Below are 25,228 nucleotides of genomic sequence, written 5' to 3' on the forward strand. Positions count from 1 at the left end.
TCACCAACTCTTCAAACTCTGGTGCCGGCGATTTGATTACTGCCCCTTGACAGAGAGGCACTGTGGGAAGACAGAGGAAGGGGATGCAGACTATCCAGATGAGACCTGTTAGGCTGTGGTCAGATGGTGGGGGAGGAGGTCCCCCCCTATCAGAGGGAGGGAGGGAAATAGGGTGGAAGAGGGAGGGAGGGAAGGAGGGTGGGAACAGGAAGATAATAGTGAGGGTATTACAATGGGGGATGTAATGTGAATAAATTATAATTTTTTTAAAAAGTGGTTGATGGGTCTGGAGAAATGGCTCAGTGGTTACAAGCACTGGCTACTCTTCCATGGGAGCTAGGTCTGAGTCTCAGCACCCACGTAGAAGCGTACAACCGTCTCTAACTCCAGTTCAAGTAGATCTGATGCCCTCTTCTGACCTCCTCATGTACTTTACGCATATGGTGCACATACATACAGACAAGCAAAAACAGTCATACAATAAATAAAAAATATATTTAAAATTACCTTTTCTTAAGTGGTTATGAGGAATTAGATTAGGATCAAAAAGAAATACAGCTGTGAATTTATTCAGATTTTTGAACTTCTAAAATTTTTTTAATTATAAAAGAAGGGCATCATTGGACTCTGTGTTCATCTTATTACCTAATCAACCAGTATCCATATGCATTCATTTACAGAATATTGGATTTAAAAATTGAATTCCACATGGCCCTCATTTTATCTGTAACAAGGAGTGATCCACATGCTGTTTCTTTGAGAGTGGTTAATTGGTGCAGCATATACAAATCTTACACAGTGTTCCTTAAGATTTTTTTTTACCCTATTCTTGTTGTATGTGTATGTATGGGCATGTATACACATGACTATGCGTGTGGACACCCATGTCCAGGCAGGTATCTGTGCATGTTTGTGCTTCTGTGTGAAGGCGAGAGGTCAACATCAGGTCACTTGCTTTATTGCTCTTCTCCATATTTTCTGAGACAGGGTTTCTCCCTGAAGCTGAAGCTCTCTGACTGACTGGCTAGATTGGCTGGCCAATGAATTTCAGGAATATGTCTCTCTCTGCCCCGCCAACAAGGTGGAGATAGGTACAGTTGCACTGAGTAGGTGCTGGGGATTCAAACAGCAGACACTGTCCACAAGGCCATCTCCCCTTGCCCTGAACTTCTTAAGAGTTTATGATTCAAGGTTTGTATTGGTTAAAATTAGGTTTAGCAGCAAATGATAGAGAACCCTCCACGAGAGTTATTAGGAAGACAGAAGTTTATTTTCATCTCATAAATGACCATGAAGTGTTTCACAGTGAGCACAAAGAAAAAAAAAAAAACACCGTTCTCCCTGTTCTCTGGATCCCAGACTACCCGTGTCCTCAGAACCCGAGGCTCCATTCATCCTCGTGTCTGTCCTCTGGGTCTTTGGCATCACAGTCCCAGGATGGCTGCATCACTGTCCACGGGAGCAAAACTGAACAAGGATCAGAGATCTAAAGAGAAACGACCTCAGCAAGACTTAAAGCGAGAGCCTCTTCAGAAGCAGGCTCAGGGCAGATTGATGTGAGTTCGAGTCCAGCCTGGTCTACTAAGCAAGTCCAGGCCAGCCAAGGCTACACAGAGAAGCTCTGTCTTGAAAAAACAAACAAACAAATGAACAACAAAACAAACAAACAAACAAAAAGAAGCAGGTTCAGAACAATTGCCACGGGCATTTTGACTCTTACATTGTCTTCTCTATGCCTTTTGAAAGCTGTGAGTCCCTAGCTCATTATGAATGAACAGAGGCCCCAGAGCCAGGGAAGCTCCACCTCCAGCTCCCCACCCCCCCCCCCCAGGTGACAGGATTACAGGCATGCACCACTGCACCCAGCTACTACAGCTTCTTGATACTTTTGTTTATTTGTTTGTTTTTGTTTTTGTTTTTCGAGACAGGGTTTCTCTGTGTAGCCTTGGCTGGCCTGGACTCACTCTGTAGGCCAGACTGGCCTCGAACTCACAGTGATCCACCTGCCTCTGCCTCCCAAGTGCTGGGTTTAAAGGCGTGTGCCACAACTGCCCAGCGACACTTATTTTAATGTTAGAAATGTTTCCTTCTTGAATGGGACAGCACATAGGCTGGAGAACATGCAGCAAAGTGAACTAATTTTGTTTTGTGTTTTATCTCTCTCTCTTCCCCTGTGGTTCTGGAAAGAGAACCCGAGGCTCACATATGTACGCAAGCATCTCACCACTTAGCTACATCCCCACCACAATCATCATCTTTTGAGTTTTGAAAATCAGTAAATGGAACAATTCCATTTCACAATTTCAAATGTAAGGACTCAGAAGTTGCTGTTCCATTCTACCAAGTTCTGAGCTAACAAATTAAAAACAAAGCAATTCATCTTGGGTCCATAAGAGATGTAAGGCCATAGGGCAAATTGCTACCTCCAAATCAGAGATACAAGAGGGCAGAAACAGAATCTCAGTATGTGACAGTGAAAATACCATGGGACCCAGCTCTCACAGTTCTGGAAGTTCAGGCCCAGCTAGCTGCTATCGGCTCTGAGGCAAACCCTGTTAGCTACATTGTATCACGGCTGATCTCAATGGTGGTTGCTAGTGTAGGAGCCAGCGATTACATCAGCAAACAGGAACTCAGAGAGATTGGGTGGGACCAGGCTCCAATTTTATAAGTACCGTTCTGAGAACTCATCCAGCAGAGTGGTACTCCTTCCCTGGGGCGAGTCTTCCATGACCTAAGTAAGATCCCCTCCAATATGCTGCCATCCTAGGGCTCAAGCTTTTAATGTATGGACCATTGTGCATACTAAAAAGGAGAGAACACATTTTAAGTGACAAAGCAAGCATTGGACAGGGCAAGAGTGGCAGAATCGTCAGATAAGGAATTTAAAATAACTAATGCAGACACCAAAGGCTCCATTAAGTAAATCACACACACACACACACACACACACACACACACACACACACACACGGGAAATTGCTGACACAAGCAGGGATAGAAATATCAGGAAAGGAACTCTAGAGACAAGAGAAATTGTGAGCGCTTTTGATAGGCTTATTAGTACTCTGGACATGGCTGAGGTAGCAATCTCCAAGCTTTAGGAGACATCAATAGCAATCGCTAAAACTAAAAAGCAAAGACAGCAAAGACTAAGGGCTGGTATCGGAGAGCAGAATACAGAGAAGCTGTGGGCCGCTCACAGGGTCATAACTTCCCAGCACTGGAAATGCCAGACGAGGCAGAAAAAAAAATCTTCTATAAATCAAGTGGGTTTTGCCTCCTCAGAATTGATCAGCTGAAACCTGATTCTCAGCGATGGTACACGGATGTGGGCATAGGATTAGTGTACTTATAAAAGAGACCCTGGAGAGGTTCTTTGCCCTTTCAGCTGTCTACAAAGTCTGTGAAGAGAAGGCCATCTATGATCCAAGAAGTGAACCCTATCAGGCACCAAAGGGGCTCACATCTTTCTAGTGAATCTTCCAGAACTATGAGAAATAAATGTTCTAAGTCACTGCAGATGATTGATAGATAAAATAGATAGGTAGAAGATTGATAGATAGATAGATATGATAGATATAATAGACTGACTGATTAATATAGATAGAGAGATGATAGACAATAGACAACAGACAAATGATAAATATTAGATGAAATGAACAAAGACAGAAGCTGGTATGTAGGAAGAGTCCTTCTATAATGAATACCTACGAACGCGACTTTGGAGTGGAGTAGGGAGTAGATTGGAGAATTTGGGCGGAACATGTTTTTTTTTTTTAAAGCATACATTGCTTGAATAGGACTTGAAAATAATTTATAGTAAGGGATCAGAAAGAAATGGGAGATCTATAAGGAAATCTCCAGTCTTCTTGGAGAACACCAAAGTAATTTCTGTAGAATGTTGGTAGAAATGGGGACTGGTTTTCCTTGTTGTTTTGAGACAGGTTCTTATGTCCACAGCTCAGGCTGGCCTCAAACTTGTGACCTTCCTGCTTCAGCCACTTGAGTGCTAAGACTGCAGGTATGCACGATCATTACTGGACCAGACTATGGACTGTATGCATGATGTTGATGAGATATTCGATGGGAATGAGGCTCTGTTATTAGAAACTGAAGGGAAGGCCATTCTTGTTAGAATGCAGCAGACAGCATGGCTGAGCTGATTGTAAGCGAGTGTATTATGGGAGGCAGAGTATATAAAAAAATGAAATTGATTATTTGGCCAGGAACATGTCTAAACAAAGGGCTGAAGTCGACTTCCCTGGGTTACTTAAAATAAATTTAAGAAGAAAGAAATGACTTTAGATGGGAATTAGTGAGCAAAAAGGATGTCAAACTTACAGACTAAACATTTTCTGACTACAAATACTGTAAGTCAGGAGAGAACACTATTGGCATGTCAAGCAGCTTGTCAGATGGAAAGATGTGTGGACCAAAAGCTCACCAGAAGCCAAAAGGTATTTTAAAGATAAGGGAAGGATGACACCAAAGGCAATTCAGAAACCATCATGACTACATCCACCACTATCAGGCCAAAGTGCAGTTCCAGGGGACTTAAAATTCCCTGGAATTTTAAAGGATGAGACCACTTCTCCAGGCATGGTTAACAAAGATGTCCCTGTCAGGTGCCTTATCATTTGGGTTAAAGATCTATGAGATGGATTTTTTCTAGAAAAGCTCTAAGAATATGAGCTACTGAGATTTCAAAACTGGAACATTAGCGGAACTATAAACATAAGAGCCCAGCCAGCAAGAGCTGTGGGCCCCTGGAAGAGAACTACAGTATAAACAGGACCACGACAGAGGCTCCTGCTACGCAGAGAAAGCAGCAAGGGCAAAATCAGATAGAGCCACAGGGATGTGTCACAAACTGCGGTTTGGAACACAGAGTATGAGCCTAAAGAAAAGAGCAGGAAGCCAAAGACTCTTTTTGACCTTTCATGTCTTAATGTTGCTTGCCCTATCAGCTCTGGTCATTCTTAAGACTCCATTTTTTTCTTTCCTATTTGTCCCTTTCACTGTCTGTACTTAGCAAGCACGTGACATGTTTCAACAGACACTAAATTATGTGAGACCAACCTTGAGGGAAGCACAAGGAGAAATAGAGTAATCCATTACTATAGTTAACATTTTGACACTTTTCTGTCAGAAATGGACAAGGTCAGTGGGTAGAAAGTCAGAAGGACAGAGTCAACTTCAATACTGGGTATACTCATATATGGATTAATCTGTCAGAAATACATACTACACTTTCTTCTTGAGCTCACTGGGAACTTTCATGAAGAAAGAATATTCTGGGCTATTAAATACTCCTAGATGGTTTAAATGAAGAGAAACAATAAAATGCCCCTTACCACGGACAACGGAATTAGTGGATTAACCAATAACCAAAAAAGAAACAAAACTTGAAAAAAATCCAAATAAATGAAATATAAGCAACACACTTATAGATAACAAATGAGTCAAAGGACAAAATTCAAGAATAAATGTGGGATGTGGAAAAGGCCATGCTTAGAGCAAAGCTGACAGCACCGAGAATAGATGCAAGTAGAGTCATCCACTTCTTCAGATAGAGCAGAACAAGTTAAACCCCAAGGAAGCAAGAAAGAGAAAAAAAAAATGGTTTAAAAAAAAAAAACAGAGCAGAGAGACCAAAGAGCTTACACATGAAAAGGAAAGCAATAGAGACAACAACTGAGAACATCAGTATAACCAGGAATGCAGAAAAGAGTGTTGCCACAGATCTGTGAACGTCAATGGGTTCAAAATGGGCTCTTCTGAACAACTTTAGCCCAGCTTGAGTAACATAGACTAACTGAACCAATTCCTGGACTAGCCATCTGCCAGAAGTCATGTGGGAAGAGATGAACTATCTAGCCAGGCCTGGATCTACTCAAGGAAAGGAATTTGATCACCAGTAACTTCCTAAACTAGAAAGCGCCTGTTATAGATGCGCTCACACTGATGACTCCAACCATTCAAGGGTGATTTGTACTAATTTGTTTCTTGATGTTCAGCAGGGCATTTATTTTGACAGCCCGCTAATAATTTTCATCGACAGTGGAATGACACTCATGACGGTGCTTGGAAACTACGTATCTCACCGAGACACCTGCTTGTTCTCCCAGACATCCTTGTCTGTCAGCTACTTTAAGCCACGCAGTTATTGGGCATGAGTCTGGAAGCTTTTGTAGACAACAAATCCTTTACAATTTGGCCTCCTGTGGCTAACAGAAGGAACCATGCTGAGTGAACTCGGCACTCATCCTTTCCCCATTCGTTTGATAACTGGGCACTGTGCTATAAGCTAGTTTATAAATATTTCTCAGAAAGTACGCGCTGCACTTGGTGCAAACTGAGGCAAAATGTGAGTTTCCTAAATGGTTTCAGCTTTCTCTTCTTCCTTTGTAAAAGAAGGCAAAGAGACAGAAAGATGCCATGTTTGATCACCCATTAAGAGTGACAGGTTAATGAGGGGGGAAAAAGCATAACAAATTCGTTTAGCGAGAATTGGTCAACGGGCAGCTTCTGAAATGAAGAGAAGACCCAGGGGACAATGTCTGTTTGCATACCTGCCAAGAAAGAATTCACAGCCATGTTTCACTGGGCTTAAACAAAAGGCTCTGAAGGCCCTGTCCAGGTTCCTTGAGCTTTTTTTTGTGCTTGACGCATTCCTTCCTCCAGAGCCTGGTGAAGGACTGAAATGAAGGGCTCTAGTTTCTACGACTCACTTTACCGAAGAATTCTGGTTTCCATGAGTTGAGAGAGAGAGAGAGAGAGAGAGAGAGAGAGAGAGAGAGAGAGAGAGAGAGAGAGAGAGAGACTGTTTCTGAGACCTTCTAATCTCCTGTCCCCAGTCTGTCAAAATACCACGATTTGAGGTATTATTATCTGTGTCTCAACAAAGTTTAATGCTTATCTGAGAAACGACATAGCCAGCCCTAGATAAGGAACAGCGATTAGTGGAAGCCCAAAGTTTCCAAACTGCGTACTCATTCCCCAAGGAGCCAAAGTAAACTCACCTGGGACGATGGTGTCATGACATATTTCCAAATGGCAGGCAAACAGCAAGACTCAATGGTGCATATCAACTGTTGGTGTGGGGGTAATTTCCCCTTTAGATGATGCTGCATCATATCCCTGGGCCATGTCATATCGCTGCAAAGCTGGGGTGTCCATGCTTGTTGTGACAAAAAGCAACGACTACTGGAAATGAAGGCGACATTGTCTGGTCTGATTCCAATATTCCAGAATTATAAAACATACAACAGATGATATCTATCCTAGATTTATCTATTGGTTGATTGATCTATTGCTCTATAGATATCTATATCTTACATTAGTAATAGCAGTTAATTTAAAATGATGAAAGACATCATTAGGGCTTTAAATCACTCATGTTTTTCAGTAGTTCTTAGGCTACAAATTAAACTGTGGTGGGTTTTCTTTGAAACTATAAAAAACATACTGCATTCCCAATGGAGCATGAGCAAAGGAGTCAGAGGTTCCAGTGAAAGTCCCACAGGCTCCTCTTCCCTCATCTCTATGTGGCTCTGGACTCAGTGTAGAAAAGCAGAATCTGCTATGTGGGGCAGAGAAGTAGGGCTCTGAAACAGTCCCTCCCTCCCTGACAGAGGACAACAGCCAACAAGACCAGCCATCCTCCAATAATCCACTTCCATTAGCACAGTGTCAGGTAAAGACTAATCAACAGACTAGGCTAATCAACTGAACGCACGTGTCAAAATTTGAAGTCCTACCCTTAAAAGGACTGGGCGTTGCCTCTACTTCTGTACTTGTTGAAGACCAAAGAATTTTAAATTCTCAATTAAACATTTGATAATATCATCAGGGTTAAAATAGGAATGCCAGGTCTTCTTATATTTAACCTGTTCTGTGTACTACATTCACTGATGTCTTGAAAAATCTCTTTGCTATTATTCTATCTACTATATTTGATTTGTTAACATGGCAAATTTTTGTAATGTTTTTATATTATTCAAAAATGTAATAAAAATAATATTTTTGGAATGAAATTGGAGCTTACTAAGAAAAAAATTTTAATATGGACCTAAATATGGGCCTTAATGGAGAGAAAGCTATACTGAGGAAGGGTAGCGCACAGCCAAGAAATGGATATGGATTTCTCTAGAGAGAAAGTCACAATTAAGGGACTTAACAATAGCCACTTGTATGTATGATTTATGTGGCCTCTAAAGACATAGACTTCAAACGGTTTCTACAGAACTTATTTTCCTGGGTTTTGCTGTTGCTGTTGTTTTGTGCTGTGTGGTTTTTGCTTTCTAGTTTGTAAATGCAGTCATGGAGCTGTTCCTACATTGGGGTGGTGGTTTGAATAGGTATAGTTCCCATAGACTCCGATGTCTGAATGCTTGACGTTGGGGTAACCTTTTTGTACATTGTGTGAAGGTTGTCTCTGTATGCTCAAATGTTGCTTTCTATACAGGCAGAGAGTTGAGTACTCACTGGATTTTGATATTGTTATTCTTATGGCTCATCACTTGCCTCAGTTTTTGTAAACATACACCTTCCTCACTCATTGAGTGGCTTAATAAAGAGCTGAAGGCCAATAGCAAGGCAGGAAACGGAAGGCAGGACTTGCAGGCTGTGAGAGGTCTGTGAGAAGACTCAGAGGCAGGAAGATACTCCAGGGGACCCACCCAGACGTGGACAGACATGAACAAGTGCAGAGAGGTAAAGAACTAGCCATTGGGCTGGATACAGTGCCAAAATTCTTCTGTTTAGAGTATTCTAGAGGGAGCTCAAGATAAAGGCCTAAGCTTTGGTGCATATCAACCAACTTATTAATAAAAATTAATAAGTTTCTGTGTCATTATTTAACTGTTGGTGGGTCCAGAAAATCCCACTATAGCTTGGCCATAAAGAGTGATCTGATGCCCTCTTCGGGTGTGCATGAAGACAGTGTACTCATATACATAAAATAAGTAAATAAATCTTTTTTTTAAAAAAAGAGTGGAATTACTAGAAGGTATGGCCTTGTTAAGAGTAGCTGTGGCCTTGTTGGATGAAGTGTCACTGTGAGGGGGCAGGGGCTTTGAGGTCTCCTATACTCAAGCTGTGCCCAGTATGTAACATAGTCCCCTTCTGCGCCCTCTGGACCATGACGTATAGCTCTCATCGCCTTCTCCATCACCGTGTCTGCCTGGATGCTGCCATGCTTCCCACCATGATGATGATGGACTAAACCTCTGAAAACTGTAAGCCAGGCCCAATTAAATTTTGTCCTTTATAAGAGTTGCTTTGATCATGATGTCTCTTCATAGCAATAAAGCTGTAACTAAGACAACTGGATAGGAGCACAGGCTTGTAAAACAAAATACAGCTCACAAGGGTCAGAAGAGTTCCTACTAAACTGGTTCACAAGAGAGGGAAGACATGTACTGACTGTAAGCAAAGTCCACAATCTTGTCTGTGAGAGTCTCAAAAAGTTACAGGTTTATAACTGAAAAACAGAGGTTAAACTCAAAAGATTTAAGCATTGTTTGTTGTTATTTTAGCATTGTTCTATACTGTTAAGGAGAAATATTGTCTCTATGCACACAATCTTCAGAGCAAATTTTGTTGGTTTTTGTTGAGATTCTTGACTCTCAAAAGGCAAGTGACTTTAACCAGCCTCGGGAGCAAGGGACTCTTTTACTTCCCTGTGCTCCTTTAGTTCACCCCGTCTTACTGTCTCGCCACAATTTCTCTATGAGACTTTGATCCTGTAATGCTAAAAGTTGATGATATCCAAAGATCTCGTTTGAAACTTTGTCACTGGTGAACCACAGATGTACTCTGTGCACCCATGCATTCAAAGTCTTAATTTGTCTGATCTAAGGGGAGGATGTAAAGTTCTGGGCTTGGAGAGTAAAAGGTCATCATTCCCGTAGGTTTCTAGGACCCTCTGGATCCTTCTATTTCCACATTCTCCCATACTTCTCTCACCTAGAATCCCAATAGGATGTCCCCATATCTATCTCAGTCTCCTGGTAAGTGAAGACTTTCATGGGAAATCCCTTTTGGGCTAGTGTTCTATTATAAGTGAGTATATACCTTGTGAGTCTTTCTGAGTCTGGATTAACTAACTCAGTATGATCATTTCTAGTTCCATCTATTTGCCTGCAAATTTCAGGATTTCCTTGTTTGTTATAGCTGAGTATTATTCCATAGTGTAAATGTACCACAGTTTCTTTATCCATTCTTTGACTGAGGGACATTTAGGTTGTTTCCATGTTCTGGCTATTACAAATAAGGCTGCTATGAACATGGTTGAGCATATGTCCTTGTTGTGTGGTGGAACATCTTCTGGGTATATTCCAAGGAGTTGAATAGCTTGAGGAATCCCTATTCCCAGTTTTCTGAGAAAGTGCCAGATAGATTTCCAAAGTGGTTGTACAAGTTTGCACTGCCACCAGCAATGAAGGAGTGTTCCCTTTTCTCCACATCCTTGCCAGCATGTGGTGTCACTTGAGTTTTTGATCTTAGCCATTCTGATGGGTTTAAGATGGAATCTCAGAGTAGTTTTGATTTGCATTTCTCTGATGACTAAGGATGTTGAGCATTTCTTTAAATGTTTCTCAGCCATTCAATATTCCTCTGTTAAGAATTATCTGTTTAATTCTGAGCCCCATTTCTCAACTGTGTTATTTGGTTTGGTGGTGTTTAATTTCTTGAGCTCTTTATTTTTATTATTTAATTAATTTATTCATATTACATCTAAATTGTTTTCCCCTCACTTGTATCCACGCATTTCTCCCTCCTTTCCCCCAACTTTCACCCTATTCCTCTTCCCTAGGTCTATGAGCAAGGGCGACCTCCTCCCCCACTATATGGTCATAGGCTATCTATCAAGTCTCTTGAGCTCTTTCTATATTTTGGACATTAGACCTTTGTCAGATGTAGGGTTGGTGAAGATATTTTCCCAGTCTGTAGGCTGTCGCTTTGTTCTGTTGACAGTGTTTGCTGCCTTACAGAAGCTTCTCAGCCTCATGAGGTCCCATTTATTAATTGTTAACCATAAAGCCTGGGCTATTGGAATTCTGTTCAGGAAGTTGTCTCTGTGCCAATGAGTCCCAGGCTCTTCCCCACTTTTTCTTCTAACAGATTTAGTGTCTCTGGTTTTATGTTGAGGTCTTTAATCCATTTGTACTTGAGTTTTATGCATAGTGATAAATATGAGTCTGCTTGCATTTTTCTACATGTAGACATCCAGTTAGGCTAGCATCATTTGTTGAAGATGCTATCCTTTTTCCATTGAATAGATTTGGCTTCTTTGTCAAAAATCAAGTGTCCATATGTGTGTGGATTTATTTCTGGGTCTTTGATTTGATTCCATTGATCAACCATCCTATTGCTATGACAGGTGGATCTGGACCCATTGAGATGTAATCTGAATAAATTAATAAAAAACAAAAAAAGAAAATAAAAAAAGAAAGAACTATTCAGAATATAGAGACACTGTGTACACGGAGGTACTGTAAAGGACCTGAAATCTTTTCTCCTATATTGTATTTATAAGACAAAAATTGAAAAAACAATGAAAACATGTTCCATCTTCTCCATCATATGATTAAAAAGTGACTTTAATAGAATAAAAATCATTAAACCAAAAGAAGAAGAAGAAGAAGAAGAAGAAGAAGAAGAAGAAGAAGAAGAAGAAGAAGAAGAAGAAGAAGAAGATCATCGTTCCCTAGGACTCTGGAATTCAGGACTTCAAACCACACAAACAAGAATACAGCCGACTATCCTGCTTAATCCTAGTATTAGCATGAAAAACTATCAAGGCCGATTTCTCTTCCATGAGGTACCCAAGCTTGATGACCTGAGCAAATTATTAAAGTTTAAAGCAGAATTAATTTGGGCATGCATGTTTTGGATGACTGAAGACACACTAGCCCAGTTGTCAAGTATAGCATAGTACTCTACTAATGACAGAGGTTCTCCCATTGAGCTGTTGTCAAGATTATTAAGGACATCAAGTCATGGGATGGCTGTTCTCTTTACTTTAACTTCTAGGTTTAGAAGTGAAGCACTTTGGTCTATAGAAACACACACACACACACACACACACACACACACACACACACAGAGAGAGAGAGAGAGAGAGAGAGAGAGAGAGAGAGAGAGAGAGAGAGAGAGATTGTTATGTACAAAACTGTTGTAAAACACAAAACTACTTCCCCCCAAAACACAATTTTAAAAGGGATGTAGTTGTGGAATAGATTTTTTAAAAACTAGTGTAAAATTGTAGACACTGAGTATCCTAAAAGAATACAGGTCCTAAAAGAAAACAATGAAATAGTTTAGAGTGTAAGGTAAGGTTATAATTACTGACAAAGTTATAAATGGGGCCATTTCCCTTCCTTAAAGAAAAAAATTTATTTCCACTTTTCATGTTCAGATTCATATCATAGGATAAAATTTCCCTGGCATCTTTAAATGGATGATGATAGCTAGAGACATCTGCTCCTGTGGCCTGCTCCAGGCCCTCAGCAGGATCCACGGGCCTTCAGGAAGGATGGAAAGTGTCTACAGCAACATGGCCTCCCAGCCACAGCCTGGTGGTGATCAGAGAGCTCCCTTCACAGCACTGTGCTCCATGGTTTCTTCCAAGAGGCTGTCAGGTGCATCGAGAAGTCTGTGAAGATTAATGTGAACTCTAGCTACAAAGGGATCTTGTATTAAAACCCTAGCCATTCCCTTAGTCTATTAACTTCATTTATCCCACAAGACTGTTCCTCAAAAGAATATTTCAGGCCATATCTGGTAAAAAAAAAATTAATGTGTATTTTAAGGTAAATAATCATATGGAAAATTTTAAACACTAAGCATGAATCAACTTAATATCCATCTTTAAATAGTTCGTATTAAAATAAATAAATATGTACTATAGAAGAGGCTGCAAGGTTCACACAAATTTTAGATTACGGATTTTAGGTAGCAGTCCCGAATTCAGAGAAATGTCATGGTGAGGAAATTGGTTTGGGGTCCATCTTGTAGGCTGCAGTCTCATAGACTACACTCCAAGGTTACTTTGCCAATTACATTGTCTGAAGTATCCTGTCCTTTTCCACACCAATAATAAGTAGTGGATCAAGAACTTTAAACTGGATGTTTCTAGACCCTGCCTTTAATCCTTGTGCTTTCCATAGGACTCAATATTTTAGTAGTCCTTAAATTTTAATTAAAATCTTAAAATCATATTTCCCATCATTTACCAATAAATGACAACAGAAGGCAAAATCTAGCAACGGACATTTTTAATAGTGAATTAGCAGAGGCTAAAAAGTGTCATAAGAGTAAGGAATTTTTTTCGTAGTTCTTTGGTAAAGATTCTTTTCCCCACTGGAACTGAAAGCAAAAATTAACTCTTCCTTCCTTCCTTCCTTCCTTCCTTCCTTCCTTCCTTCCTTCCTTTCTTCCTTCCTTCCTTCTTTTCTTCCTTAAATTCCTCTTGTCAGGGTGTTCTATCACAGCAACAGAAAAGTAACATGCAGATATGACTGGACATTCTTTTAAGATCCAAGCAATCCTTCAAACTTTTCTTTTTTGGAGGGGGGTTATCCAGCCAGGGTTTCTCTGTGTAACCGCCCTGGCTGTCCTGGACTCATTTTGTATACCAGGCTGGCCTTGAACTCACAGAGATCCACTTTCCTCTGCCTCTGGAGTGCTGGGTATAATGGATTGTGCCACTAAGCTCGGCTAATCCTTTTATTACCTTTTTTTTTTTAAGTAATAAACTTTTAAGATACAATGTGGGCATCATTCTCTGTTAACAACCCTCTAAAAAGGCAGTTCTGAAGTTCTTAGCGATCTAGTTTTAGATGTCAGCAACAATCATCCAATCTCAGTTTCAATTACAGTGTAATTTAAACTGTTAACTGAATTGATTAATACAATTGTTAACTCTGTAAAACATGACCTTAAAGCTAAGACTTGAGGGAAAGTGAAGGGTGGTCAGATTAAAAGGGAGAAAAGATTTGGTGGGAAAGACATCTAAGAAGGAAAATGTGAGAAAGGACCAGATTAACTAGAGAAAGTTCAGTGGAGAAAGATGGAGGCGAAGAGGCTAACAGAAAGCTTTGGAAGATACCCGAAGCCAAAAAGAACCATGCAAACATGGACCTTTCCTTTGAGGGCAATGGGAAGTCACCATTCCAGAAATCACATTACTTGCCCCATCCCACCCACCTTTCCCTATCTGGCCTTTCACTGAACCCTGTGAGTAAATGTGGAATGTGATCAGTGGCTTTGGCTAACAAAACCATCATTTTGAAGTCTCATCAGATTTAACAAAATGAAACACACACATACACACACATACACACACACACACACACGTTAGTATATCTTTAAAGTTTAGTAACATTAAAAAGCAAATTGCTTTGAATTCCTCTTGTTTTCAAAAGTTGTTCCATGCAGGAAATGAGATACTATGGTATTATGAACCATTTTATAACCTTCTCAAAAATGGACTTAAATAAATATGACCAATGAATACGGAATTACATAATCACCAAGAGAAAGTACTAGAGTTTTCATAATGGTTTCTTGGGCTTTTCCTCTACTGACATCCACGCCAAAGAAATTAGGTTGTAGCTATTGTTTGTCTTGGTGGCTGAAAAGACTTTTCCAAGTACAGACTGAATGGGGCCCATTCAGAGGCCTTGCAAATGGGCTGTGGCCCCCTTTAAATGCATAATGGGTCCTGCAGGGATATTCAGGACAAAAACAAATTTTAGTTTTAACCAGTTGTGAGGACTTCAGTTTTAAGGAACACTTTCCAAATGCCAGAGTTGCTTGGGTTTAAGTGGTCTTCACTGCTGGTTCTCCAGAAAACGAGAGCTAGCAGACAGCCTCCTCCCAGGCCCCACAGACGGCGACAATTGTCTTTTAAAGAACAGAGTAAATCATATGTTGCTTAAAACCCAAATTTCAGAGGACAAGGAATTGCCAATCGACTGAACTTGACACAAGGACATGAAATAATAGCACAAGGAAAAGAAGGAATGACAGAGCCTTGTGGGAGAGCTGGTCCTTTGAGAGTGAAGGAGTCACACCTGTGCCAGTAGAATTGTGTTGTTGTTGTTGTTGTTGTTGTTGTTGTTGTTGTTGTTGTTGTTAGTACAGTTGTACCAGGGCTTAATATATTTTAGATGATTGTTTTAAAAATGAAAACATTTAAAAAAGAGAGAGAGAGACAAAACATTACAACAGTTGGAGGAAAAAAAAAATTGGAACCAGTTTCCTCCACACCCTCCCGATACTTACATAGAAAGCTCATGTGGTCTTTGGCTTATGCAGTGCCTTGTCTCGTTATGACTGGATTAAGAAATGAGTAACTGTCAACAATACATTGTCAAATTGAAATGTCCATTTCTAGGGTTAGACATTACTCTTTTGGGCAACTCACCCCAGCTGATAAAGTTAACGCAGGAGTTAACTGTAATCTAACAGGCTGTGGATTTCCAACAACGTTGTCAGACGTTTGATGTAAAAAGAAAATGACTTCAATTAAAAACTCACTATTTTTTTTTTCCTTTCTTTAGCAAGAAAACTAATATATTCATAGTTTGGCTCAAGGCGCTGCCCCACCCCACCCCCTCTCTGTAACAAAGTGAAAAGAGACTAAATAGGGAGGTGGAAGGGAGACAGGTTCTTGGCATCTGCTTACACTCTGCCCTGTATTTCTGCCCACAGTAACTGGCCAGAGGAGTGCAGTGTCCAGCGGGGGGCAAAGAACCTGTGTCCTGGGCACTCCACTCAGCAGCAGGGGACCTTTAATGCTCCTCACACTGTGTACTTTTTTGAAGCACTTGATGGAACCCCTTCTTGGTGGGGATGTTAAAGATTAAAGGACGATTCTCAGACTGAATTGTTCTGCAGGAAAAATAAAGAAACAGCAGCCTTATGTCAAGTGAAACCATCTCTGACAGAAATTCTCTTCAGGAAATTACAGGGCTGCCTTTTCTACCTGCTTCTCAAAGATTAAAGCCTGCAGCTGTGATGATTGCAACGCGCTTCCTTCACATTTAAATCACTCAGATAGCAACTGAGTTTACCGCATAGGCATAGCGCATAATTACTGCGCATGTAGTCCAAGCATTTTGTTACATAATGCCACACAATTATAGAGGAAATGACAGTCATAGCCACTTCAGATTGTGGACTCTCTACTTCAGTAGGTGTGAGAGTGACAAACAGAATGCTTCATCCACCAATTTTGGGTTGCAATTGCTCAGCAAATGGTTGTTTGTATTACTGAGGCTCTGAAAATGGTCAAATGAGATTCCTGTTGATGGAAATAACAGAGCAGCTCTGAAATTTGAACAGCATCTAGAAAACACATGCACATACAAACACACACACACAGTGGGGGGGGGGGCAGAAAAATAAAGGTTTTGAACTATCCTAAATCTTAGAAGTCATGTAGTTGGTTTCATTACTGGAGTTTGAATTTGTGCAGGGAATTGAACTTTCAAGAACTCGGAAGGCTTCCGTGCTAGTCAGGGAATCTGAATCCTGGCTCCCTGGTTCACTCTCTCTTACTTCCCTTATTTGTAAGATGGAACTAATCTTCTTACCCATACTATAGGGAGTATTTGGAGGTTAAGTGAAATATATGTGAATGCATGAATAAGTCAGAGGACAACCCGTGGGAGTCAGCTTGATTCTCTTCTTTCATTTTGTGGCGTTCCAGGGTTAAAACTCAGAAAAGTACTTAGCAAATCCAGAACTGGAAAATGGTTGCTTGTCCTACCACCTATGATCATCTGATTTTTCTGTATTATCTGGTGTCTAAGACAATTTTAATTCCAATAATTGTATAGTCTGATATCCTAGAACACGAGACAATTACTAGACCTCTTGCTTATAAAGTAAAGGATATCCTAGAACAAAGTCATAGGAAGAAAACACATTTACTTACCAGAAGCTTTGTCCAATGACAGATTGCATGTGTCGTGGTAGTTCTGCAAGAACATTAACCACTGTCTTCTGTCATGGCCACAGTAGCTTCATAGTGTGATGAATGAGAGTCTGGTATCTGCGCTGATATGGCAAACAAACTTATTACACTATCAGTCATGTAAAATCACAGCACACACAGTCATGCACTTAATAACAATAATAAATGAAGATGTTACTGAGTTATGGATCTTCTATGCTTTTTTAGAAAAGATTTGTTTGTTTATGTGTATGCTTTCTTGATGGAGTTATGTGTGTCATGTACATGCAGGTACCCTCAGAGACCAGAAGACATCAGATGCCCTTGAACTGGACTTAAAGTCACTGGTGTGCCACTTGATAGGGATTCTGAGAACTGAACTCAAGAGCTGTCAGAGCTCTTAACCAATGACCGATCTCCCGGCTCTCGTATGTACTCAACTTTATCATTATTATACCATGTGCTTCTACTTATACAAAGAGTTCTATACACCTCATGGATCTTTTGCTTGGCACATCTTTTGACTGTCTTAAGAAGCCAAGTGAAATGATTTACCTGCACATCTAGGTGACATTCACCTATAAATATAAGTTTGTGGAGCTAAGTCCACTCCATGATGTTTACACATGGAGAACATCATCTGATGGTACCTTTTAGAGGCTATGCTCCCACTGTTAGCATCTCTTATCTTTTTCCTTCTGTCACTGCTGGCTGTTTCCTCTGCTTCCCCACTATGGCTCCAGTCTCAACCTACATGACCTCTAAGCTAGAAGTCACTCATACTATTTGGTTTTGGATTCTAAATTCACATTCTTGAGTAATAATCTTGGCATCTTAGTGGGGCCTCAAATTACTGTGGTTTGTTTCTGTTTGCCACCACCACCATCGCCTCCTCCTCCTCCTCTTCCTCCTCCTCTTCCTCTTCCTCCTCCTCTTCAGTATATACTCTTAACGCTAATTTGTGATTTTTTTTTCAAAAAGAGACTATTTTCTAAATCACATGGTTGGACCTTTGATTCAATGTAGTTCTAGCAGTTTGAATCTTGAATGGAAGTGGCCCAAGGAGACCCAACCACAGAAGCCATGACTTCTCAGGGCTCAAGTCCTCAGAACTGTTTTCTAAGTCCCTGAAGTTTGTTTCTTCAGTGATTTCTTTGAGTCTGTGGGCTAGTCTACTTAATCTGTTGGGTAATGCAAGCCTCTGTTTCATAAGCCCTTAGATGTTTCTTGCAGCCAAAGATGCTAAGTGGCTAAACTCCCTTTGGGTAATCTTGATATGGTATGGCCAAGTATGAGCTTGGATGAAGTTTATTACCCTGTAATGTCAACATCACAAGTAATTTGAAATATATTGAGAAACTGATAGCTATTAGAAAAGAGCAAAAACTCATGTCCACATCTATCATAGCCTTAGAATGTAACAAACTTTTGTAACTAAATTGTAGAGCTCCTTGTTTCCAGGTGACATTTACATTTTCCTCTGGGAAATCATGCTCCTTGTACTTTCTGTCTTGAAGCTCTGAATGGAGATGAAGCCATGCCTCGTGTCATGATCTAGACTTAGACAATAGAGCTGTTGAGCCATCTTGGACTTACTGTTGTTTCAGGGATCAACATGCAAAAATTGTTCCAATCAAAGTGAGCAATGGCTTTTATAGAGATGCCTGAGGGCAGCTTTTTTGTTAAATGCTAGATTGAAAACTAGTAAGAAGTAAATTTAGCATTACTAGCATTACCAATGGAAAGAACATTTCTGAGAAACAAATAAATATCAAGAGAAATGGGCCAGGGAAATACAGAGATCACTTCCAAAGAACAGTGTTTGACCCTTGGTATTTTAGTCATGGGAGTTAATTTTTTGAAATTTGTAGCCAGGGGCTATGGATGAAGCTCACTTTTTAGAGTTGGTACCTAGCGATAGATGCCAAGGCAGATCCCCAGAACCTATTAAAACTGGGAGTGTGGTATATGTCTGAAATTCCAGCATTCAGGAGGTAAAGGCAGGAGGTTCAGAAGTTGCAGCTCATCCTCAGCTCCACGTTTGATGCCAGCCTGGGCTACATAAGACTCTGTCTCTAGAAAATAAATGTAGTCAATTTTTGCCTTCTCATCTCATGTCTGTAACTAAGAGCGCTCAGTTCCAAGCATAAAAGAAGGTAAAATAATACAACTTATCTGATGTTAACCAATATATACAATTTTTTTCTAGCCCACAAAAGAATTCTGTGGGTAGACAGAATTGTCCTCATTTTCAGAGCAGTCAACCAAGGAACACAATTGAATGATTGTGTTCACGCAACTAATACACCTCAAAGCTCAGTTAAACCACAGGCCAGTTTGGCCCCAGCTTTACTCACTCCCTGCTCTCAGGTTCCTAAGGGAACGAAGGCTTGAGGTTTCAACAGCAGGGATTTGCTTAAAACCTTAAGGACCATCCTTGTACTACAGCCATAATGGGGCCCAGAAGAGATCTGCTCTGGCCAGTGGTGTCTGAAAATATGGCAATTTGAGACCAGGCTACAAAGAGTATTGGTGAAATAACTCTTAAATAGAGATGTGATTTTTTAAAAGCATCTCTCTAAAAGAAAATGGCACTTTTCACTTTTAGTTTAGTCACCAGGATGTGTCCTGAAAGAAATCCTTCATATTCTTTCATTGTGTAGCAGAGCAGCTCTAATCCTGGCCATAGAGAAATGTGCTGGGCTGCTGGGAGGAGTATTTGGCAGAGAAAAAGCCATCTTCAATTTCCAGATCACCTTCTGTTCCCGATGTCCAGCTGACATCACGAGTCTCTGGATATAACATAACGTTTCCTCTGTGTGAAACCCCGCAGAAGTCTTTTGGCTTTTCATCCTCATGCAGTAGGAAGCACAGAACAGTGATTAGCAGGCCTAGTGTGAACTTCAAGATCCCCTGGCTCTTCTTGGCTGTGGGAGAGTTATTTCACTTCTTTCTGCTTCACTTTCCTCCTCTGTGAAATGGGAACAAAAAACCCGCCACTAACATGATAAGCTCACCACCGCCTCCCCCCACAAAGCACCGCCATTAAATTAACTACAGACTTACTTCTGGTTTCTAAGTCTGAGTATTTATAGACCCTGCTTTTCATAGACTATGATTTGCTTCTTGTCTTTCACGCATGTTCTTTCTCACACTCACATGTAAATATGCTACATAAATTACCTCCCCAAATAAGCAAATTGTAATACAAGGCCCGGCGTTGTAAGACAAGAGCATCCTGCCCAGAAGCAGCCAGTAATCATCACAGCATAAAATGTTTAGGAAATGATCTCAAAACTGTTTTCATTATACGAGTACACAAAATGGTCCCCCTTTTCAATTTTTCTATTAAATCTGATTTAGCCATATAGCTTAAGGAAATTATGATAACAAAACTGAAGTAAACTCTTTCAACTATTTAAAGTGTGGTCAGTTTAGAATTGTGGTTATCACCTAAGCAATGCTGCACATACATACCTGGTTTTTTTCTTTATTTGGTGTGTGTGTGTGTGTGTGTGTGTGTGTGTGTGTGTGTGCTCGCGTACGCACATATGCATGCACATATGTGTGCAGATCATTGCTGGGTATCTTCCTCAATCACTTTTGAAGTGTTAGACTGGGAACTCATCAGTTTGACTAAGTTGGTTGACCAGTGAACTCCAGGTTCTTCCTTCCCAGCTCTGAGATGCAGATCACTGCACCTTGGGTTTTATGTGGGTGCTGGGTATCCAAACTCAGGTCCATATGTGTGTGTGGACACTTTATCAGCTGAGCCCTCTTTCTAACTGGGAGGTGAAAACATGTTAAAGCGGGGGTGGGGCCCTCTTAAGTTTTGGAAACCATAGCAGTTTCATTTGCCCTCTCACCACAATAGATTAGGAAATATTATTAGGATCTGTTTCAAACTAACCAAACTCATGCAGTGTCTTCTGAAGACAAAGTTCACAGTGTCTGAGCTGAACCTTTACAGCAGCAGAGAATGTAGGCAGAAATGCACACTTCTTGGTGTTTAATACAATGCACAATAGAGACACATGCTGTCATCCTTATCAAGAACATGAAGCCAGGTCAGGTGGGGCTTGCCCAATCACAGTTCTTGGGGGTCACGATAAGGCTTATCTTTGTGAGCTTAAGGCCAGCTGAAGCTACATAATGAGACTTTGACTTAAAGAAGAAATATTAATATAAAAAAACCAAAATATGATGGATACAAAGTCAACCTGGACTCATACGAAGATTCTGGAACTCACTCCAGACTCCTCCTCCCAGGTAAGGGCAGGTACCTCGCCTAGAGCCTGGGCTTCACCCTGAAGACTCTAAGCCTCCCTGAGAGGGAATGGGATCTTTGACTTAAAGGTCCGTCTATTCTGGTCTGGAAGCAAACAGGATGCTGAATGGCATTTGTACATGCATATGTGTGCATAAGTGTGCTCGTGTGTGTGTGTGTGTGTGTGTGTGTGTGTGTGTGTGTGTGTGTGCAGGTGACAACAGAGGCCAGAAGAGGGTTTTGGGTCCTGTCAAGCTAGAGTTTCAGGCAGTTGAGAGCTGCCTGACATTGGCTCTGAGGACTGAAGACCTCTAAAAGTAGCAGGCACTCCTAACTGCTGAGCCATTTTTCAAGCTTCTCTCTATGTGGCTTTTTATGAGGTTCTTAATATAAATATATTATGCTCGAAAAGTGCTTTGCCTGGCTCCTCTTATTAAGTAACCACTCAGTAAGAAGTAAGTTTAAATAAAAACACACACACACACAGAGAGAGAGAGAGAGAGAGAGAGAGAGAGAGAGAGAGAGAGAGAGAGAAAGACAGAGACAGAGAGAGACAGAGACAGAGAGACAGAGAGAGACAAAGAGAGAGGGATGTATATAGAAACAATGCCGAAGTTGAACATAAATTTTCACAGAATAGACCTCTGATGAATAAACATAACTATCTCCTAAAGGCTTCTTTACCAGCAAACACAGACAACCAGAGCATCCAGGACTCTTTCTACAGCTTCACTGAATTGCTTTGCATGCAGGTGGGTCTAGATAAGTGTCAGGGGAATGCTCCATTCCTGGAAAGCGGTTATTTTATTAATGCATAGTAAGTTGCACAGTACCACGTCAGCTCAGAGGTGATATTAATGCCATATGTGGTGTCTTGCCCTACCTGAGTCTATCTATGTATCTACTTGCCTACCTATCATCTATCTACTTCTGAGACAGAGTCTCCTTCTGTACCCTAGGAGAGCCTAGACTCATCATGTTGTCCAGGTTAGCCTCAACTCGCAATCACTTTCTGAGTACTAGAAGTACATGCATTTTTTACTGTAATCCCTAGTTTTGGTTCGATTTAAAATAAAGCATAATCCTTTATAGTGCTGGTTCTCAACCTTCCTAATGCTGCGACCATTTAATATAGTTTCTTATGCTGTGCTGATGCACAAATATAAAATTATTTTCATTGCTATTTCATAACTGCAATTTGCTACTGTTATGAGTCATAATATAAATGTGTGTTTTCCAATGATCTTAGGTGACCTCCATGAAAGGATCAGTTAACCTCCCCAAGGGGTCAAGACCCACTGGGTAAGAACCATTGTGTTGTAGCTCTGGAATAATTACTTTTTACTTTTTAGAAGTGTTTACATATTGACAGAGGTAAGATGAGCAGTTAGGATTTGCTTTGGTTACACAATTGTGAGATCTTTTTCAACAACAATTATTCTTTTAAAACTGAATGGGCTCAGAAAAATGCCCAAAATGTGGACAGCTGTTCAAACAATAAGCACTCACTACATACAGACAGGTGCTGTTAATAACCCCTAAGCCAACAACACAAGTGTTAGTTTGTGAAAGATACAGAGAAAAAAGCCCACAAAAATAAATATCGCACAAGTAAAAACAAAACACATTTGAATCTATGTTGTTAGAAAAATCAGTTCTTTAATAAAAAGTATAAAGAAAATTACAAAGACTTTCCAATGCTTGCAGGTATTTTGATAACATATGTATACAGGTAATTCTGTGCATTGATTACAGGTCTGTAGGAAACATAGGGTGCTGAGTTCCACCTGAGCTTGCTCCCCAGGGCAGAAGCAGAGAACTGATTGAGTTCTCTGACCTGCACACACTACAAGTCACTACAAGCTGAGGATCACCTTACTCCCCATTATGGCTCTTCTGATATTTGGTACACACATGCACTGAGTACATTAAAGAGCAGGACAAACTCAAGATACACCTCCATCAGGAGACCACACTCTAGTTACATTGTGTGGTGTCATTAGCTTAAAGTCAGTGATCAATTTGGGATGATCTTACTCCGGGTATATGTGGCAGTGTGTGGGGACGTTTTTGGTTGCCACACCTATGAGGTTGCTCTCACCTAGTAGACCGAAACCGAGGATGCTGACCCATATTGCACAAAGCACAGAGGGCCTCCCAGAAGGGAGAATTACCCAACCCCAAATGACAACAGAGCCGAGCAGGGACCCGTTCAGAGCAGAGCTCCCTTAACCACACTTCTGCTAAGCATCAGAGAAGAGCAAGTTTCACTTCACTCAGTACATACTTCTGAAAGAGCAAAGCAGCTGGGATGAAAATGAGGACAGGGAACAGAAAGCCACCACCTTCCAGCTTACAGTCATCATCAATGCAAGTAATCTTTAGAAAGTGGGCAAGAGTAGGTATGAAGATGGTGTGTAGAGCAGACATTATATTTTACCTGGAAAGCAAACTGGCATTTGCTAGTAATGATACCGTATAAACAGAGAAATCTGGGCAGGCTACATTTGCACCCAGTGTCTGATGTGAGGTGACTGAAATAAGAAAAGAAAAATCAATAATGAGACAGAAGGTCTTAACATTGCTTAAAATACTTGGCTACCACGTGCTACCTGTACAGACTAATGGCTTTCCCTGCACAATTCCACAAACACACATAAGATATTGGTCACATTCACCCTCATTCTTCTCCTATTCTCTGTCACAGAAACCTTGGACCTGCTAGCACTTTACCTGTGTCACCACGTATTTGGCGATATTTATAAATTTCAAAAACTGTTTTGCAAAGAACATTACTAGCTCTTTTCTGTAAAATTGCAATTTCTCTCATGCATGTCTCTCCCCTCAACTAGACCAGGACTCCCTGGAGGGGAGCTCTCCTGACTTCTTGACCATCAAAAATTGAGGTTTGCCAGTGAACAAAGCCTCACTGGAGGTCTGTTATGCAAGAAAGCAGCACTGCCCACCCACCTGGCTCTTTCAAACCTCCTCAATCACAGAGGTTGTCACTAGTCACGTCTATAGATCTTCCGTGGGCAAGAGAGCTCTTTGCATTCAGTGTTACTGGACAGCCTCGCACACAGTTCTCAGTTTGTTAGGACACTGAATTCAATTTATCTCATTAAAAAACTTCTGTAGGATGAGACAATTTGATCATCTATACATGGACTCTGACTCAGTAAACAGTGGTAACATTTTGACCACTGGTGATTGTGTGTGTGTGTGTTTGCACACATATGCTTGTGTCATAGTGTGCATGTTGAAATCAGAGGCCTATTTACAGGAGTCTGTTTTCTCCTTTCACTGTGTGGGTCATGGAGATGAAACTCAAGTCTTCAGGTTTGGCAGCGAGACCCTGTACCCACTCAACCATCTTGCTGGCCTGGTGTCTTTTCTTCTTTCCTTGTGGATTTGTTACAGACAGTTGTGAGCTGCCCTGTGGATGCTGGGAATTGGACCTGGGTCTTCTGGGAGTGCAGCTAGTTCTCTTAACCACCAAGCCATCTCCCCAGCCCAAATGTGTAGCCCAGGCTAGCCTCGAACTCATGATCCTCCTGCCTTCACGTCCTTCAGCAAACCCTAACACCGGCATGTGCCCCTACAACCAGCTCCCTGTGGATTTGTACATAGATCTGAGGTGGTTTAGTCTCTTAATTGTTCAGCTCTTCTAACAGAATTAATATATTTATACAAGAGGAATTATTGACTTGGACCATTTGTTTAGGCAGAACTGGATGTATCAGTGTGAGATGTAGACTGGGTACCATAAGCAAGGATCAGCATCCCTCTTGTCTGACACAGAATTACCTCCTTAGATTGTCATTTTATCTGGGGAGCAACCCTGTGGTAGGGAGTGTGGGACAAGGAAGGAGAAAGAAGAAGGAAATCCAGTGTGCCTAGGGAGAGAGTCCGTTTCTGCTGTGGGCCCATCGTTCAGACAGCAGACTCAGTCAGCCTCTGCCAGTGTGTTCTCCATGGAGGCAAAATTA

The 25,228-nt window shown here is 40.9% G+C and overlaps 1 long non-coding RNA gene across 3 annotated transcripts in view; it reads right to left on the bottom strand.

Annotated features, from left to right (window-relative positions):
• Nucleotides 1-492: 492 nt before the first annotated feature.
• The window catches only part of LOC311583617, a 50,141-nt gene continuing 25,405 nt past the window's right edge, over nucleotides 493-25,228 (bottom strand). For 2 of the 3 annotated variants that reach the window (XR_014774606.1, XR_014774607.1), the window contains exons 2-4: nucleotides 19,729-19,943; nucleotides 16,955-17,076; nucleotides 493-1,625 (exon numbers count right to left, since the gene is read on the bottom strand). This is a non-coding gene — a long non-coding RNA (uncharacterized lncRNA). Of the gene's footprint in view, nucleotides 1,626-11,625; nucleotides 12,665-16,954; nucleotides 17,077-19,728; nucleotides 19,944-25,228 lie in introns of those variants that run through there. The other variant, XR_014774608.1, reaches the window with a different exon arrangement.

This window comes from Acomys minous (genome assembly GCF_964271855.1).
Source record: "Acomys minous genome assembly, chromosome: 14".
Classification (NCBI taxonomy): Eukaryota; Metazoa; Chordata; class Mammalia; order Rodentia; family Muridae; genus Acomys; species Acomys minous.